Source organism: Bubalus kerabau, chromosome 6 (assembly GCF_029407905.1).
Source record: "Bubalus kerabau isolate K-KA32 ecotype Philippines breed swamp buffalo chromosome 6, PCC_UOA_SB_1v2, whole genome shotgun sequence".
NCBI lineage: Eukaryota > Metazoa > Chordata > Mammalia > Artiodactyla > Bovidae > Bubalus > Bubalus kerabau.
In genome coordinates this window covers 81,003,951-81,019,628 of record NC_073629.1, presented here as the reverse complement: position 1 = coordinate 81,019,628, position 15,678 = coordinate 81,003,951, and the positions used below count along the sequence as shown (strand labels likewise).

Sequence of the window (15,678 nt, the reverse complement as noted above, 5' to 3'; positions counted from 1 at the left end):
CTATACTTCAATAAAAAAATTTAAAAAGTTGAAGTACCAGCTTGGGTTCAAACCTTTCACTTCGTAGGGGGATGCTCGGGGTTGTGAATTCCCGCCCAGTTATGAGTTGCTGCTCTGAGGGTGGGGTTTATGGTGAGACAGTCTCTCAGCCTCTCCTCCCCATTGTGGTGTGGTCTGTCTGTCTTTTTTGTCATTTGCTCAATGTTTAGGAGTAACTTACCTCGTTTTTTGGTTTCTTTCAGAGGAAATTGTTCCATGTGCAGCTGTAGGTGCGGTGCGTCTGTGGGTGGAGATTAGTTCAGGATGCACGTGTGTCACCATGGTGAACTGGAACTGGTGGAGTTTCTTGTACCCACTGACACAGTTTTAATGATTTATCACCTCACAGCCAGGCTCCTCTCATCTTTACTCCCACCTGTTCCCTTTCTCATTATTTCAGAGCAAACATCAAATATATTATATACTTTATCACCTGGAAAAATTTTGACACAGGAGTTAAAACCAAATTCTTTGCTAATCTGTTTCACTTTGTGAAACATTCCTTTAAATGCCTGTGTGAAGAAGGATTTTACTGGAGTGTCACAAGAGTAGACTACATCAAAATAAAGTACCAAGGTAGATGGATTTCTGATTTCCAGTCTTCCATCATCTTTTTAAATTTTAAAAAATTTTATTTATTTATTGGTTGCACTGGGTCTTCGTTGCAACGCACAGACTCTTCATTGATGCGTGCAGTTTTGGTGAGGGGAAGTTGCTCGTCCATTGTGGTGTGTGGCCTTCTCGTTGTGGTGATGGCTTCTCTTGTTGGAGAGCATGGGCTCTAGAGCTCAGGCTTTAGTAATTGTTGCCCATGGGCTTAGCTGTGCGTAGTATGTGAACCATGAACTTCCAGATGTTCAAACTGGATTTAGAAAAGGCAGAGGAACCAGAGATCAAATTGCCAACATCTGCTGGATCATCAAAAAAGCAAGAGAGTTCCAGAAAAACATCTATTTCTGCTTTATTGACAACACCAAAGCCTTTGACTGTGTAGATCACAACACACTGGAAAATTCTGAAAGAGATGGGAATACCAGACAACCTGATCTGCCTCCTGAGAAATCTGTATGCAGGTCAAGAAGCAACGGTTAGAACTGGACATGGAACAACAGACTGGTTCCAAATAGGGAAAGGAGTATGGCAAATCTGTATAAGGTCACCCTGCTTATTTAACTTATATGCAGAGTACATCATACAAAATGCTGGGTTGGATGAAGCACAAGCTGGAATCAAGATAGCTGGGAGAAATATCAATAACCTTAGATACACAGGTGACACCACCCTTATGGCAGAAAGTGAAGAACTAAAGAGCCTCTTGATGAAAGTGAAAGACGAGAGTGAAAAAGTTGGCTTAAAGCTCAACATTCAGAAAACTAGGATTATGGCATCCGGTCCCATCACTTCATGGCAGATAGATGGGGAAGCAATGGAAACAGTGACAAACTTTATTTTCTTGGGCTCCAGAATCACTGCAGATGGTGACTGCAGCCCTGAAATTAAAAGATGCTTGCTCCTTGGAAGAAAAGCTATGACCAACCTAGACAGCATATTAAAAAGCAGAGACATCACTTTGCCAACAAAAGTCTGTCTAGTCAAAGCTATGGTTTTTCTAGTAGTCATGTATGGATGTGAGAGCTAGACTATAAAGAAAGCTGAGTGCTGAAGAATTGATACTTTTGAACTGTGATGTTGGAGAAGACTCTTGAGAGTCTCTTGGATTGCAAGGAGATCCAACCAGTCCACCCTAAAGGAAATCAGTCCTGAATGTTCATTGGAAGGACTGATACTGAAGCTGAAACTCCAATACTTTGGCCACCTGATGTGAAGAACTGACTCATTTGAAAAGATCCTGATGCTGGGAAAGATTGAAGGCGGGAGGAGAAGGGGACAACAGAGAATGGGATGGTTGGATGGCATCACCGACTTGATGGATGTGAGTTTGAGCAAGCTCTGGGAATTGTTGATGGACAGGGAAGCCTGGCTTACTGTAGTCCATGGTGTTGCAGAGTTGGACACAACTGAGCGAGTGAACTGAATTGAACTGAAGGCATGTGGAATGTTATTGGACAGGAGTGAACATGTGTTCCCTGCATTGGCAGGAGGATTCTTAACCACTGGACCACTAGGGAGCTACCTTGCCTCTTTTAAAAAAAAATTCATTTTATCCAAGTTTATTGAAGTATAATTGACAAAATTGTAAGTCATTGAAAGTATACAGCAAAATGATAATCTGATATACATGTACATTGTGAAAGAAGTCTCCTCATTGACTAAATTAATGCATTCATTACCTCACTTTACTTATGAAAACATACAAGTTTTCCATCTTAGCAAGTTTCAGTTGTACAATACAGTGTTATCAACTATAGTCACCATATTACAAATTAGATTTATAGACTTTATTCATCTTATAACTGAAAGTTTATGCTGTTTTTCTAACCTTGTCCTATTTCCCCCACTCTCTAGCCACTGGCAACCACTTTTTTACTCTGTTTCCATGAGATTGACTTTCATTTTCTTACTTCTTTAAAAATATTTCATTTAGCATAACGCCTTCTGGGTTCATCTATGTTGTTACAAATGACAAGATTTCTTTCTTTAAGGCTAAATAATGTTCCACTCTGTGTACCTACATGTGCTCAGTCACTAGGTCGTGTCCAACTCTTTGTGACCCCATGGACTATAGCCCACCAGGTTCCTCTGACCATGGGTTTTTCCAGGCAAGAATACTGGAGTTGGTTGCCATTTCCTACTTCAGTGTATGTATATATACATAGGGAAATGCAAATCACTACACACATGCCACATTTTCTTTATTTTCTTCATCCACTTAGGTTTTCCCATACCATGTCTATTTGAACAATGATTTTATGAATGTGAGAGAACAAATATCACTTCAAGTTAATTATTTTGCTACCGAAGGAAATCAGAATATGTTCAGAAGTTGGATTGCTGGATCAAATGGTAGTTCAATTTTTAATTTCCGCACTGTTTTCTATAGTGCCTGTACAAGTTTACATTCCAACAGTGTACAGGAATTACCTTTTCTCCACATATTTGCCTGCATTTGTTATCTCATCTTTTTTTATAATAGACTTCTAACCTGTGTAAGGTGGTTTCAGTTTGCATGTCCCCAGTGATAAGAGGGCAAGGAGGAGAAGTGAGTGACAGAGAATGAGATGGTTAGATGGCATCACAGACTCAATGGACATGAATTTGAGCAAACACCAGGAGAGGGTGAAGGACAGGGAACCCTGGTATGCTGCAGTCTATGGAGCTGCAAAGAGCTGGACACGTCTTAGTGAATGAATAACAATTAGTGAGAATGAGTACTTTTTATGTATCTGTTGGCCATCTGTATTTGTTTATTGAATAATGTCTATTTAGATGTTTTACCCACTTTTAACTGGGGATTTTTTGGCTATTGTGTATGTTCCAAGAATATTTTGAATATTAGTCCCTTAACAGATATGTGGTTTACAAATATATTCTTCTGTTTCATAGGTCGAATTTTCATTTTGTTGATGGTTGTTTTTGCTGTGTAGAATCTTTTTGTTTGTAAAAGGATTAGGAATACTTAGGAGTAAATCACATTAGGAATACTTTAGGATGTAATCACATTTATTTTTGCTTTTGTTACCTTTTCTTTTGCTGTTAAATACAAAACATCACTGCAAAGACCAATGGCAAGTAGCTTCTTACCCATTATGTTTTCTTATGGGAGTTTTATGGTTTCAGGTTGTACATTCAAGTCTTTAATCCATTTTGAGTTGACTTTTCAGTATTTTGTAAGTAGTGATCCTGTTTCATTCTTTTTCATATGGTTATCCAATTTTCCAAACACCTTTTATTGAAGAGGTATCCTTTCTGAACTGTATATTCTTGACTCCTTTGTCATAAATTAATTGACCATATAACATGAGTTCATTTTGGGGGTCTCTATTCTGTTCTGCTTACTCCTTGGAAGAAAAGTTATGACCAACCTAGATAGCATATTCAAAAGCAGAGACATTACTTTACCAACAAAGGTCCGTCTAGTCAAGGCTATGGTTTTCCAGTGGTCATGTATGGATGTGCGAGTTGGACTGTGAAGAAAGCTGAGCGCCGAAGAATTGATGCTTTTGAACTGTGGTGTTGGAGAAGACTCTTGAGAGTCCCTTGGACTGCAAGGAGATCCAACCAGTCCATTCTGAAGGAGATCAGCCCTGGGATTTCTTTGGAAGGAATGATGCTAAAGGTGAAACTCCAGTACTTTGGCCACCTCATGAGAAGAGTTGACTCCTTGGAAAAGACTCTGATGCTGGGAAGGATTGGGGGCAGGAGGAGAAGGGGACGACAGAGGATGAGATGGCTGGATGGCATCACTGACTCGATGGACGTGAGTCTGAGTGAACTCCGGGAGTTGGTGATGGACAGGGAGGCCTGGTGTGCTGTGATTCATGGGGTCGCAAAGAGTCAGACGCGACTGAACTGAACTGATTCTGTTCCAGTGATCTATGTGTCAGTTTTTATGACTGTATCATACTGTTCTTTACAGACATTTCTCTAAATTCATTTTCTGTACACTTTCTCTCCTATTCATAATTAGTTGTGCAGACTGATGAGGCAAAAAAAAAAAAAAAATTCCTTAAAAAAAACCTCGATCCTATTTACGTCTCAGGCAAAGTGAGAATTTTAAGTAGGTGTCATGGCAGAACTGGTTAAAAGTAAATATGGTCAAGTGACAGATACCTTTACATCTCCAAATATAAGTCCTTCCCCCCTCGTCTCTGGGAGAAATAACATTTTCAGGGCATAGACTGTGAAACAGCATGTAATGCAAAGACAGAAACAAATAAAAAATTCTTTATATTTGCAGCTGTTGAGACAATATTTCTGAGAGTTGAGGTTACCTCTAGCAGCAAAACCAGAGCCAGCTATTAAGCAGTTAGAATGCTATAGTAATTGAGTACATGGCCATTTCTGTTTTAGCACGTTCTTTGGTCTCCTCTTCTAGAAGTTGTAAGTGTCTGTTTAGCTTGATTATCTGTCATCTTAATGAAGCTGCATCTACAACGGTCAGTCCTCTGAAGTTCCTTTAATAGTTGCGTCCGTATTTGAAATGCCATACGTGGAGTCACTTCTGACCAGCTGGCCATTTTGGCTAACAGCATTTTCCACTCACAGAGCGCTCTTTTTAGGCTGCCAGCTACATGACTTTCTTCATTTTGAGAGTTTGGAGGAGGTCTTTCTAAATCCAGAAAATTTAGTGATCTCTCACTTAGCATAAGCACACGATGTGGTATTTTTAGTGCCATAGCCTTAAAGGGAGTTGATTGTATAAGGTCAAGGTCTGCTTGTCTTGAAAATGGAATTCTGGCTACAATTCTCTCTGGAACTGCAGAATCACACTAGCATTTGAAACTCCTTCTTGGAATCCTTGTTCCAGGTCAGCATTTGGTGGTGCTACCTTTAATTTTTCCAGGACCCTCATTCACTAATGCCTTCAGTGTATTCCATTTCATACTGAATTTGACTAATATCTGCCATCTGAGCAGCAGTGGGAGAAGGAAATGCTGCCCTACTCTAAATGTGTACCAACTACTGCTTGCTTTTTGGCACTATCTGCTTCTGTGCCTGATAATAAATCTTTCAACTTGTCTCAATATGCATATGCTGGATTTTGTCCCCCCTGGGCCCGCTGGAGGGTCCCTGGTGAGGGCTACCACCTGCTGACTCCCTGGGCACTCCTATAGATGGTCTCAGAGGCCGCTGGCCCAGTGCATGGAGATGCCCAGGCAAATCACTGGCCAGAGAGCCAGGTTCCAAATTTTAAGATTTTTTCTATTTCTATGAAAAAAGCCTTTGGCATTTTCATAGGAATTGCATTGAATCTGTAGATTGCTTTGGGTTAGTTCAGTTCAGTTGCTCAGTCGTGTCCAGCTCTTTGTGACCCCAATGAACTACAGCACGCCAGGCCTCCCTGTCCATCACCAACTCCTGGAGTCTACCCAAACCCATGTCCATTGAGTCAGTGATGCCATCTGACTATCTCATCCTCTGCTGTCCCCTTCTCCTCCTGTCCTCAATCTTTCCCAGCATCAGGGTCTTTTCCAATGAGTCAGCTCTTTGCATCAGGTGGCCAAAGTACTGGAGTTTCAGCTTCAACATCAGTACTTCCAATGAACACCCAAGACTGATCTCCTTTAGGATGGACTGGTTGGATTTCCTTGCAGTCCAAGGGACTCTCAAGAGTCTTCTCCAACACCACAGTTCAAAAGCATCAATTCTTCAGCACTCAGCTTTCTTTATAGTCCAACTCTCACATCCATACATGACTACTGGAAAACCCATAGCCTTGACTAGATGGACCTTTGTTGACAAAGTAATGTCTCTGCTTTTTAATATGCTGTCTAGGTTGGTCAGTATGGACATTTTAATAATAATAATACCTCCAGTCCATGAACACAGAATATCTTTCCATTCATTTGTGTCATCTTTCCTACATTTTCAGTGTACAATTTCTCACCTTGGTAAAATTTATTCCTAAGTAGTCTTAATTTGTTTTTTGGGTAGTTCATTGTTAGTGTATAGAGAAGAAATTGATTTTTTATATTGATTTTGTACTCTACAACTTTATTGAAATTGTTTATTATTCAGTTCAGTCGTTTAGTCGTGTCTGACTGTTTGTGACCCCATGGACTGTAGCATGCCAGGCTTCCCTGTCTATCACGAACACCCGAAGCTTGCTCAAACTCATGTTGATCAAGTCAGTGATGCCATCCAACCATCTCATCCTCTGTTGTCCCCTTTTCCTCCCATCTTCAGTCTTTCTCAGCATCAGGGTCTTTTCCAATGAGTCAGTTCTTCACATCAGGTAGCCAAGGTATTGGAGTTTCAACTTCACCATCAGTCCTTCCAAAGAATATTCAGAACTGATTTCCTTTAGGATGGACTGGTTAGACCTCCATGCAGTCCGAGGGACTCTCAAGAGTCTTTTCCAATACCACTGTTCAAAAGCATCAATTTTTGGCACTCAGCTTTCTTTATAGTTCAACTCTCACATCCATACATGCCTACTGGAAAAACCATAGCTTTGACTAGATGGACCTTTGTTGGCAAAGTAATGTCTCTGCTTTGTCTAGGTTGGTCATAACTTTTCTTCCAAGGAGCAAGTGTCTTTTAATTTCATGGCTGCAGTCACCATCTGCAGTGATTTTGGAGCCCCCCAAAAAAGTCTGTCACTGTTTCCATTGTTTCCCTATCTATTTGCCATGAAGTGATGGGACTGGATGCCATGATCTTAGTTTTCTGAATGTTGAGTTTTAAGCCAGCTTTTTCACTCTCCTCTTTCACTTTCATCAAGAGGCTCTTTAGTTCTTCACTTTCTGCCATAAGGGTGGTGTCATCTACATACCTGAAGTTATTGATATTTCTTCTGGCAATCTTGATTCCAGCTTGTGCTTCATCCAGCCCAGCATTTTGTATGATACACTCTGCATATAAATTAAATAAGCAGTATGACAGTATACAACCTTGACATGCTCCTTTCCCTATTTGGAACCAGTCTGTTGTTCCATGTCCAGTTCTAATTGTTGCTTCCTGACCTGCATACAGATTTCTCAGGAAGCAAGGTAAGGTGGTCTAGTATTCCCATCTCTTGAAGAATTTTCCAGTTGTTGTGATCCACACAGTCAAAGGCTTTGGCAAAGTCAATGAAGCAGAAGTAGATGTTTTTCAGGAATTCCCTTGCTTTCTCAATGATCCAGCAGATGTTGGCAATTTGATCTCTGGTTCCTCTGCCTTTTCTAAATCCAGCTTGAACATCTGGAAATTCACAGTTCACATACTGTTGAACCCTGGCTTGGAGAATTTTGAACATTACTTTACTAGCGTGTGAGATGAGTGCAATTGTGCAGTAGTTTGTACATTCTTTGGCATTGCCTTTCTTTGGGATTGGAATGAAAACTGACCTTTCCCAGTCCTGTGGCCACTGCTGAGTTTTCCAAATTTGCTGGCATACTGTGTGCAGCACTTTAACAGCATCATCTTTCAGCATTTGAAACAGCTCAGCTGGAATTCCATCACCTCCACTAGCTATGTTTGTAGTGATGCTTTGTAAGGCCCACTTGACTTCACACTCCAGGGTCTGGCTCTAGGTGGGTGATCACACCATCGTGATTATCTGGGTCATAACAATCTTTTTTGTACAGTTCTTCTGTGTATTCTTTCCACCTCTTCTTAATATCTTCTGTTTCTGTTAAGTCCAGACCATTTCTGTCCTTTATCGAGCCCATCTTTGCATGAAATGTTCCCTTGGTATCTCTGATTTTCTTGAAGAGATCTCTAGTCTTTTCCCATTCTATTGTTTTCTCTATTTCTTTCAACTGATTACCGAGGAAGGCTTTCTTACCTCTCCGTGCTATTCTTTGGAAGTCTGTTTATTGTTGAGCTGATCAAAAAAGTTCACTGGGGTTTTCCTTAAGATATTACAGAAGAAACAACAAACTTTTTGGCCAACCCAATATGTCTAACAGTTTTTTTGTAGATTCTTTAGTGTTTTCTAAATACAATATATCATCTGCTAACAGTGATAGTTTTACTTCTTCGTTTCTAATTTGAATGCCTTTTATTCCTATTTCTTGTCTAATTGCTCTGGCTAGGGCTTCCAGTACTGTGTTGAATAAAATTGGTGACGGTGGTATCCTTGTCTTGGAGGAAAGCCTTCAGCATTTCACCATTGCGTAGGTCGCTATCTGTGGGTTTGACGTACATGGCCTTTATTATGTTGACGTGCAGTCCCTCAATACCCAGTTTGCTGAGTTTTTAAATCACAAATGGATGTTGAATTTTGTCAAATGGTCTTTCTGCATCTATTGAGATGATGATATGATCTTTATCCTTTATTTTGTGAATGTGGTATATGTCATGTTTTATTTTATTGACATGAACCATCCATGTACCACTGGAATAAATCCAATTTGATCCTTTTAACCTATTGTTGAATTCAATTTGCTAATACTTTATGAGGATTTTTGTAACTGTTCATCAGGAATATAGGCCTGTAGTTTTTTTCTTTGTACTGTCTTTGTCTGCCTTTGATAAGGTAAAGCTGACCTTGTAAAAATAATGTGAAAGTGTTATTTCCTTTTCTGTTTTTTTGGAAGAGATTGAGATGGAATTAGTCTTTAAATGTTTTGTGGAATTCACCAGTGAAACTGTCTGTCCCTGAACTTTTTTTTTTTTTGCTGGGAGATTTCCGATTACTGGTTCAGTTTCCTTATTAGTAATTTATTCTGTTTTCCTGTTTCCTCATGATCCAGTCTTGGTAAGTTGTTTCTAGGAATTAGTCCATTTCTTCTAAGTTATCCAACTTGCTGGCATGTAAGAAATTCGTAGTGGTCTTTATGATCTTTTGTATTTTTGTGGTATCAGTTGTAATATCTCCTTTTTCATTTATGTCTTAATATAAGTTCTCTTTTTCTTAGTAAGTCTGATTAAAAGTTTGTCTAGTTAATCTTTTTTTAAAAACAGCTCTTAGTTTCATTAATCTTTTCTGTTGTCTTTTTCATCTCTATTTCATTTATTTCCACTCCTTGTTACTTCCTTCCTCTTGCCTAGCTTGGAGCTTACTTTGGTGGGACTGGGCTCAGTCCACCCTTTGCAACCCTATGGACTATATATATAGCCTGCCAGGCTTTTCTGTCCTGGAATTTTTCAGGCAAGAATACTGGAATGGGTTGCCATTTCCTCCTCCAGTGGAACTTAGTTTGTTCCTCTCTAATTCCTCAAGATATAAAGATAGTTGTTCAAGATGTTCTTTGTTCATGTAAGTGTTTATCACTATAAACTTCCCTTTTAGAACTGCTTTTGCTATATCTTGTAAGTTTTGCTATGTTTTGTTTCCATTTTCATTTGTCTCAAAGTATTTTTTTATTTCTTCTTTGATCCAGTGGTTGTTCAGGAGTATGTTGTTTAATGTCAACATATTTGTGAACTCTGCAATTTTCTTCTTACAATTGATTTCTAGTTTCATACAATCATGTTTGAAAAAGATGCCAGATAGGATTTCAGTCGTTTTAAATTTATTAAGACATGTGGCCTAACATATGATCTATCCTGAAGAATGTTCTGTGTGAGCCTGAGAAAAGTGTGCATTTGATTCTTGTTCAGACGGAAAGTTATGACTTTCAGGTTCATCTTGTCTAACATGTAGTGTAAGTCCAATGTTTTCTTGCTGATTTTTCTGGCTAAATGATCTGTTTTTGAAAGTGAAGTATTTAAGTTCCCTGATATTACACTGCTCTTTTTCTCCCTACACAATTGTTATTTGCTTTATATATATTTAAGTACTCTTGTTTGGGGCTCATATTTACAACTGTTACATCCTTTTGATTAACTGGCTTCTCTTTTATAATGACCTTTTTGTCTCGTTACATTTTTTAGGTTGAAGTTTATTTTGTTTAGTATAAGTACAGCTACCTTTGTTTTCTGTTTTCATTTGCAAAGCATATGCTTTTACATCCCTTCACTTTGCAGTCCGTGTGTGTCCTTTAAGCTGGGTGAGACTCTTAGTCAACATATAGTTTGGCTTTGATTTTTATCCATTCAGGCACTTTGTCTTTTGATCAGACAATTTAATCCATTTACATTTAAAGTTTAAAAACTGTTTATTGAAGAAGAGTTGATTTACAGTATTTAGCTTCAGGTGTATCACATTGTGATTCAGTATTTTTGCAGATTATACTCGTACAGATTATTATAAGACAAATCACTATAATTCCCTTTGCTATACATTATATCCTTGTTGCTTATCTGTTTTGTATATATTAGTTTGCTAATCTCATACCCCTAATTTGTCCCTCTTCCCTTCCATCTCCCCTTTGGTAACCATAGTTTATTTGCTATATCTGTTAGTCTATTTCTATTTTGCATATACATTCATTTGTATTTTTTTTTAGATTCTATTTATATGTGATATTATATAGTACAGTATTTGTCTTTCTCTGACTTATTTCAGTATCCATAATATTTCCTAGGTCCATTCACATTGCTGCAAATAGCAGTATTTTATTCTTTTTTATGGTTAAGCATACATATAGTATATATACATTGTATATACATATACATACACACATACATACCTATATGTGTGTGTTTATATATAGGTAGATTTTGTTGGTTTTTTAGTCACCAAGTCATATCCAACTCTTTGCAACCTCATAGACTTTAGCCCATTAGGCCCCTCTGTCCATGGGATTGCCCAGGCAAGAATACTGGTGTGCAATACAGTATACTAATGCATATATATGGAATTTAGAAAGATGGTAACAATAACCCTGTGTACGAGACAGCAAAAGAGACACTGATGTATAGAACAGTCTTAGGGACTCTGTGAGAGAGGGAGAGGGTGGGAAGATTTGGGAGAATGGCATTGAAACATGTAAAATATCATGTATGAAACGAGTTGCCAGTCCAGGTTCGATGCACGATACTGGATGCTTGGGGCTGGTGCACTGGGACGACCCAGAGGGATGGAATGGGGAGGGAGGAGGGAGGAGGGTTCAGGATGGGGAACACATGTATACCTGTGGCGGATTCATTTTGATATTTGGCAAAACTAATACAATTATGTAAAGTTTAAAAATAAAATAAAATTAAAAAAAAAAAAAAAAAAAAAGAATACTGGTGTGGGTTGCCATTTCCTTCTCCAGGGTTCTTCCCAGCCTGGGGATTGAATCCACATCTCCTGCATTAGCAGGCAGATTCTTTACCACTGAGCCACCAGGGAAGAGGATAGATAGAGATATGTAGAAAACACATCTCCTTAATCCAATCATCTCTTGATGGGCACTTGAGTTTTGAGTTACTTCCATGTCTTGACTCCTAGTTAAGTTCAGTCACTCAGTCATGTCTGACTCTTTGCTGTCCCATGGACTGCTGCACCCTAGGCCTCCTTGTCCATCACCAACTTCCGGAGTCCACTCAAACTCATGTCCATTGAGTCGGTGATGCCATCCAATCATCTCATCCTCTGTTGTCCCCTTCTCCTCCCACCTTCAATCTTTCCCAGCATCAGGGTCTTTTCAAGTGAGTCAGCTCTTTGCATCAGATGGCCAAAGTATTGGAGTTTCAGCTTCAACATCAGTCCTTCCAATGAATATTCAGGACTGATTTCCTTTAGGATGGACTGGTTAGATCTCCTTACAGTCCAAGGGACTCTCAAGAGTCTTCTCCAAAACCACAATTCAAAAGCATCAATTCTTTGGCACTCAGCTTTCTTAGTCCACTCTGAGTCCACTCTAGTCCACTCTAGTCCAACTCTCACATCCATACATGCCTACTGGAAAAACCATAGCTTTGACTAGATGGACCTTTGTTGACAAAGTAATGTCTCTGCTTTTTAATATGCTACCCAGATTGGTCATAACTTTCCTTCCAAGGAGTAAGCATCTTTTAATTTCATGGCTGCAGTCATCATCTGCAGTGATTTTGGAGCCCAAAATGATAAAGTCAGCCACTGTTTCCACTGTTTCCCCATCTATTTGCCACAAAGTGATAAGACTAGATGCCATGATCTTCGTTTTTTGAATGTTGAGCTTTAAGCCAACTTTTTCACTCTCCTCTTTCACTTTTATCAAGAGGCTCTTTAGTTCTTCTTCACTTTCTGCCATAAGGGTGTCATCTGTATATCTGAGGTTATTGATATTTTCCCAGCAATCTTGATTCCAGCTTGTGCTTCATCCAGCCCAGCATTTTTCATGATGTACTCTGCATATAAGTTAAATAAGCAGGGTGACAATATACAGCCTTGGCATACTCCTTTTCCTATTTGGAGCCAGTCTGTTGTTCCATGTCCAGTTCTAACTGTTGCTTCCTGACCTGCATACAGGTTTCTCAAGAGGCAGGTCAGGTGGTCTGGTATTCCTATCTCTTTCAGAATTTTCCACAGTTTATCGTGATCCACACAGTCAAAGGCTTTGGCATAGTCAATAAAGCAGAAATAGATGTTTTTCTGGAACTCTCTTGCTTTTTCCATGATCCAGTGGATGTCGGCAATTTGACCTCTGGTTCCTCTGCCTTTTCTAAAACCAGCTTGAATATCTGGAAGTTCACGGTTCACGTATTGTTGAAGCCTGGCTTGGAGAATTTTGAGCATTACTTTGCTAGCGTGTGAGATGAGTGCAATTGTGTGGTAGTTTGAGCATTCTTTGGCACTCTAGTAATGCTAATACGAACATTGGGGTGTATATAACTTTTTAAATTTGTGTTTTTGTTTAATCCCAACCCAGGGAGTGGAATTGCTTGGTCCAATTTTTTATGATAACTGTTCTAACATGTGTGAGGTGATGTCTCATTTTCATTTTGCATTTGTTATATTCATAAATTTTGTGATTTCTATTTAGCAGTTTTTAATATTTTCTATCTTTGTTGCAATTCTTTGTTCATGCATTGATCTTTTGACCTCAGTGAGCATTTTTACAACCATTATTTTGAACTCTCAGGTAAGTCACTTCGTTCATTAGATCTGTTCTGGGTATTTATCATGGCACATCTGGAACATTACCTTTGTTTCTTTTTTATTGTCTCTATGCATTATACAAAACAGCCACCTCTTCCAGTCTTGAATGAATGGTCTCTTGTAGGAGATGAACCCTGTTGCTCAGCCCAGCCTGAGCTCTTAATTGGCTTTCAACCTTTTGTGACTATTTTCTTTGAGCCTACTTCTTTGCTTTTAGTGGCTTATTTAGAGGATATGCTAAGACTTGTATATCCAAAGGTGGGGACTACAGTTTGCACCTAGATGCAGGCTGATTAGACCCTGGACCCTGAGGCCACAGCTGAGAGCATGCAGTTAAGCCCTGTGCAGGGAGAAAAGGAAATAGGCTTTTTTTTTTAACCTGTTCCCTTTGTGCTGAGCACAGGCGTACAGTCACTAGGGGTTAGGATGCCTAAGCCCTAGAATTGTATTTCTGTTTGCTATAATCCTGTAGAATTCACAAATGCAAGCCCCACTGGCTTTCAAAGCCCGATGGCTCAGGACAGCTCCTTGGGTATCAGGCATAAAAGTTGGGGCGCAGTGTAAAAACTCCTTCCAGGGAGAGACTAGTGATTGGAGTGGGCTGGAAGGAGATGGGAGAGGTGTCCTTCAACTTCCCCCGTCTCTGGGGAAGACTGCAGCTGCCCCCAGCACCTGCTAGATTAGGAGCTAGGTCTTAGGCAGCAGCTTTTGAAGCATATGGATAAGCCTTTTACAGGGGGAGATGGGGAGATGGACTCTTTTACCTGCTCCCTCTGCACCTGGCCCTGAGGGTCGGGTCACAGTGAGCTGTGACCATCACCAATGTTTATTTTCTATAGCTTTGTGGATCTCATACACATGCCCTGTTGGCTTCCAGGGCTAAGGATTTTGGGGAACCTGTGCCTCAAGTGGGAGTCTTCAGAGTTAAGAGTACTAGAGGTGGAGTCTGAATGCTTCAGTGCTCAGGGAGAAGCTAAGAATTGGGAGTTCTCTCCTGATGCAGTGCTGTGCCAGGGTTGGGATGTATCATGAGAGTGTATCTCAGCCTTTCCTACTATTTTGGTATTTTCTCATTTGTTTAATATGTAAGAGCTGCTCAGCTAGCTTCTGGATCTTTTTTAGAAGGAACTGTTCTACATGTGTGTGCATCTGGCATATCCATGGGAGGAGAGGCGCTCTAGAGCCTCCTTGATCATCTTTACCTTGGATGAATTACCATGGGTGATTGAGAATGGCTTTATCTACAAGGGTAGACAGACTCCTTGTCTGTCCCCTTTGAAGTTGAATCTGGTTTTAAAAATTATGGCCATTATTGTTAATTTTAATTGTAATGTGAGAAGGCTCTTCTGCACTTCTAGACGCCTTCCTTATGAGTCATTTCTACATTCTTTTTTAAAATGTTTTTAATTGGAGAATAATTGCTTTACAATATTGTGTTGGCCTCTGCCATACAGCAACATGAATCAGCCATAGGTGTCTATGTCTCCCCTCTCTTGAACCGCCCCCACCTCCCCCCGCATCCCACCCTTCTAGGCTGTCACAGAGCACTGGGTTGCACTCCTCTTGTCACACAGCAAAATCCCCACTGGCTGGCTATTCTACACACAGTAATGCTACTCTCTCAATTCGTCCGTCTCCTTCCCCCGCTGCGTCCATAAGTCTGTTCTGTGTCTCCGTTGCTGCCCTGCAAATAGGTTCATCAGTACCGTCTATCTAGATTCCATATATATGTGTTAGTATACAATATTTTCTCTTTCTGACTTCCCTCTGTATAATAGGCTCTAGGTTCATCCAGTCTCATTAGAACTGACTCAAATGTGTTCCTTTTTATGGCTAATATTCCCTTGTATATATGTACCACGGCGTCTTTATCCATTCATCTGGTGATGGACATCTGGGTTGCTTCTGTGTCCTGGCTATTGTAAACAGTGCTGCAGTGAACACTGGGGTACTTGTGTCTTTTTCAGTTATGGTTTCCTAAGGGTAATATGCCCAGTAGTGGGATTGTTGGGTCATATGGTAATTTTATTCTTAGTTCTTTAAGGAATCTCTGCACTGTTCTCCATGGTGGCTGTACCAATTTACATTTCCATCAACAGTGTAGGAGGGTTCCCTTTTCTCCACACCCTCTCCAGCAT

At 39.9% G+C, this 15,678-nt stretch overlaps 1 protein-coding gene and 1 pseudogene across 2 annotated transcripts in view; one reads left to right on the top strand and one right to left on the bottom strand.

Annotated features, from left to right (window-relative positions):
- The window catches only part of RAVER2 (ribonucleoprotein, PTB binding 2), a 136,616-nt gene that overhangs the window by 117,683 nt on the left and 3,255 nt on the right, over window positions 1-15,678 (top strand). The window lies entirely within an intron of this gene.
- Window positions 4,934-5,592, bottom strand: LOC129655826 (mitochondrial fission factor-like; annotated as a pseudogene).